Below are 4,641 nucleotides of genomic sequence, written 5' to 3'. Positions count from 1 at the left end.
TAAACACTTCCCATCACAAAATCCCCCAAATTCCTCATTTTCACACAAACCCTAGTTTCTTGCTACAACTTGGCAATTTTCTAGGCTAGGCCTGTGTTTTTCCCTTTTGGACCCCTTTCCCTCACTCAATCTCTGAAATTCCACTTTCCCCTGCTTCCTAACATCCCTCACCACCTCCCAAAATTTTCTCAAGAATTTAGAAGGTCCCTATCCCCTTCATTTCGCTTCATTTCGACAAATCTTTTGTTCTAAACATCAGGGTAGGTTTTACTCAAATGAGGTTTCTGAGCAAGGAAAGATGAATTTGGAAAAACTGAGAGATTTTTTTGTCCAACACTGGACAAGGAAGAAAAACCTCCTTCACTTTTTACACATGTGTCATGGTTTTAGAGAAATGTCAAAAATACAATTGCCTCCGGAGAATTGATGCACCTCTAAACTGACCTTGGGAAAATAAAGTTTTCTCCTATCTAGGTTAGCCAAATGACTTTCTTGATGAGTAAAATGATAACTAGACACAAATATCTTTCCAATGAGCTATCATGAGCTCAATTTGGAGTTGAGGAACACCTTCAAAACTTGACTGCAACAGCACTCTATCTTGAGGCAACCTCATTTGGCACATTTTCACCAGTCTAGGGAGATTTAATTTTTGATAGGGAAGCAAACTCTAAATTGAAAAATTCTAGTCGGGTTGGAAATTACACTCAAATAACTTTCCAACGAGCTATCTTGTGCCCAATTTGGACACCAGGAAGGCCTCCAAAAGTCTCCTGAAAAAAGCACTAAAAAATAGGGTTTAGTGGCACGACGCATTGGGTTTGTGCGTGGCGCACATGGCATGCGTGGTGCATTGGGCATTTTTTCGCAGTGTAAAAATACACTAGTGCGGCACACATGGCATGCGCAGCACGTTGGGCCGGTGCGTGGTGCATAGGGCTAGAACTTTAAAATTTTTGCTACCTAACTCAAACATCAAATCAATTCGGCCTCCTTTGCTCCAGGTTGGTTTGTGAGACTTTGCAATGGTCATTAACTATGCGTGGTGTCAAATATGAATTTGAATATAAGAGTTTGAATGCCAAAACTCAAACCTTCTTATCTTGTTGAGAAATTCTCCCTTAGTGTTTCAAGTTGGAGTTTTAAACCTGTTTTGGTGTTAATCATTCTATTCCCATCACCTTGTTTTTTCCTTCCCCTAACTATTAGCTCATTCACCACTACAGTCACTCCCAAGTCCTATTATCCCTATCCCTAAACCCTACCATTCCCTATCACTCCCCCTCTCTCATATCAATTATAAAATTTCCAAAACCTCAACTTCCCCAAATAGTGTAGTGGTTGTCCCTTTTCCAAAATTTGTCCAATCCTCAGAGGGAAAACTACCATTTGATGAGACTCCCTTGTTTCCACTATCCATGTTTCTCCCACAGTCCCTTCCTTTTGGCACACATTTGGCTTTGAAACAAGACACCAAGTTCTCATTTTTCATTCTCAACAAACTAAACGTACATTTGGCATAGACTTTCAAACACCATGGAGACGAACACCAACACATCATACAACCGAGACAGTGATTCTACCATAGAACTGCATGCACCCATGAGGCCTCATAGAGGTGGCAAAACATCCGTGAAGACTGGCATGCTGCCCAAAGAAGCCTAAATGAGATGACACCCATTCAACAGGAGATAGAGGTTGATTGAGAGATTTGGCTTGAGAGGGCCAATACTCATCTTGAGAAGTTGTTGGTGAAGGCAAACAAGGACATGCTCAGGCACATGAAAAACCATTATTGGGCACGAAATCACGTTTGCAAGGAAAGATCAAAATCCTAAAGGAAAGACTAAGGAAGGCACTAAAACAACGCAAAAGGCATGATAGGCTCCAAATCTTGGCAGAGACTTCCATGGCTGAACATGATACTCAATGATAGACCTCCAGCCCAAATTTCAAGGAATTTGGAGAAAATTTTGTCAATTTTGAATTTTTTGGCTTTAAAACAGGTTTTTCTACCTAACGCATAGCGCCACTTGGCACGTGCTTATAATTGGGAGATCCTTTGGAGGAAAACTTTGCATTTCTGGATTTTTTATGAAAATTTATGCATTCTCATGGATTACCTAAGGATTTCATCAAGTTCCGGGTTGCCTAAAGGGTCAAAATCACCCTAAAAATGACCTCACTGCCCCTATTTTGACACACAGGAAGAAGTCTTGGGAGACTAAACTTTTGGAGGGGAAAATAACATCCAAATCCAGAAATTCCACTTGGGTTGGAAAGTAGAGAGGTAGGCTTTCCAACGAGCTATCTTGGGCTCAATTTTGACTTCGGGAAGCGCCTCAAAATCAGCTCCAAAGTGGCACAACGCATAGAGAATTTGGGCGCGGCGCATAGAGAATTTTGGCCTATTTTTCACTGTACAGCTCAAAAATTCGCCCAGTTTTGATCAGTTTTTCATTTTTGATGTAACTCTTGATCCACCATGATGTAATTTCATAACCATGATGTAATTTTGGTACATATTTACTTTTTCTAGAAGATTCATTCACTAAAAAGTGAAAATTTAATGAATGAATCAGTTTCCTAGCATATAGGGGTAAGTTGTTTGACTACCTAGATTTCAGTTCCTTGTTTAGAATTGGTTCAAACAGCTCTTAGAATGATGAGCTCGACCCCTAGAGGCATGGGAAGGAGTTAGGCTTGCCTATATCATGTAATTTCTCATTCATTTTCATGGTTGGATACTTGGGATTGCTTGGCACCCTATTGTACATTTCATTTCTGCAAACTTGGCAAAGGAAAGACCAGGGTTTTGCAGCACTTGTTGGGATCCATGTGGCTCTATGTTTTGATGGTGTGTTTCTCTATGTATTTGTAAGTTCATTGATGTTTATGTGTATCATTTTCCCTTCTCTTGTCTTCTGCAATTAAACAAATGAGTGATTAAGGTAGAATTCATTAGACTGCTATGCTCTGCCTTGATATTTTGTTTAATTCTACATGTTTTCATCTATTTGAGGAGGACTCTTGAGACTTTCTTACCCTCCTTAGCCCCTCACTGGTCTGATCCATCCATTCATTCAATCCAAAACATCAAAACTACTGCCTATCTTGCCCCTACTTGAACTCTGCAAAAATTTGGCCTCATCCCTGGACCCAAAATTTGCCTATTCCTTTTTTCCAACAAAACCCTTAAAAACTCAAATCAAATCTTTGTACTTCATACCTAGCCTAAAATTAGTTTATATTTTCAGTCATCTCAAGCCCCATAGACCATATTTCTTTGAGATTGACCCGGAGAGAGCCCTCTCCTGTCCTCGTAGGGCTAGCTATGAGGCTGAGCGTGGTTTGATGTTGACCTAGAATCTTACCTTTTCAACCTGAGGTAAATCTAGGCTCTAACATAGTGGTGACCATACTCAGGAAGAAAGTTTATTTTCATTGTTTGGCTTTGTAGACTACAGACGAAGCCTAAAGTTATCCAGGTAGCCTTTCGAAACGCTTTTGCTTTGCATTAGTGAAAGTAGATGAAAGTTGCTTCAGTCAATCTCCAGTCTAGTTTATAAACTGAACATCTAATCTAAACGATCACCCCAGTACATGTATCAAGTTCAAATCTGATGGTTGATGGTGGAAAACGATCAGACATAAGAAGGTTGAAATCATTCACCTGGTGACTCCAACTCAATGTAGAGACTCCACTGGAGGACTAACTTTTCTCTGAGAAAATGGAAGGATCTTACACAAAGTTCAGGTATCCAAAGTGGAATGGTATTCAGGATTTAGTTTGCTTTCTTGTAAATTACTTCTTTGCTATTCTTGAAGCTGTCCTGAAAGTTTTTCAGAAATTGTTGTATGATAAAGGTGATCAAAATCTTCATTCGATCTATTCAAAAAGTGTAAATACTGAGTTTCCCTTTGATCCTGGCCTCCCTACTTTTCCCACGTCTCATCATGACTCTCTTTAGCGTGATGAGCCTAAAGAAAACAAACTTGATCCTATAGCTTTTGTATATACTCCTACACCTTGTATAGTCCCGGATAGGTATAAACCTCTTGTTTTACCTTCTGTTCTCCATGCTTTCCCCAAAAACTATGACCTATATCTGCCAAGGTTTGATGGTGAATGTAACAATGTCAATGCTGAGCAACATGTGTAGAATTTTGAGTCTTTTCTAGACCTTTTTGAAGTTGATAACGAAGATGTCAGTATAAGGCTTTTTTTCTCTTTCTTTGCAAGGCAAAGTAAAGAGTTGGTTCAAAGCCCTGCCTGATGCAAGCATCTCAGATTTCCAGTAGTTCGTTAAAGCTTTCCTCAATAGGTGGGTGATCGGACAAAACCTTTTCTTGATTATAGAAGAATATAACCAGCTGAAAAGACTGCCAAGGTAGACAGTACAATAGTTTTCTGCCAGATTTAACCAAGTTTATTATTCGATCCCAGTTGATATAAGGCCTCCTCTTAGATCTGCTCTCTTGCACTATCCGGGTGCCTTTGATCCGGAAATGGAGTTTCGGCTAAGAGAAAGGAATGTTGCAACACTTGAAGAGATGTAGAATAGTGCAGTAAATGTAGAGGCTCATTTTCTGATCAGAAGGGCAAGGTTGAAAGAAGAAGAGATGAAAAATATAGATCCA

The sequence above is a fragment of the Pinus tabuliformis genome, chromosome 1_1, assembly GCF_031772625.1.
Source record: "Pinus tabuliformis cultivar Carrire ecotype Pingquan chromosome 1_1, CPIR1, whole genome shotgun sequence".
Lineage (NCBI taxonomy): Eukaryota > Viridiplantae > Streptophyta > Pinopsida > Pinales > Pinaceae > Pinus > Pinus tabuliformis.
Note: the sequence above shows the minus strand (reverse complement) of the source record.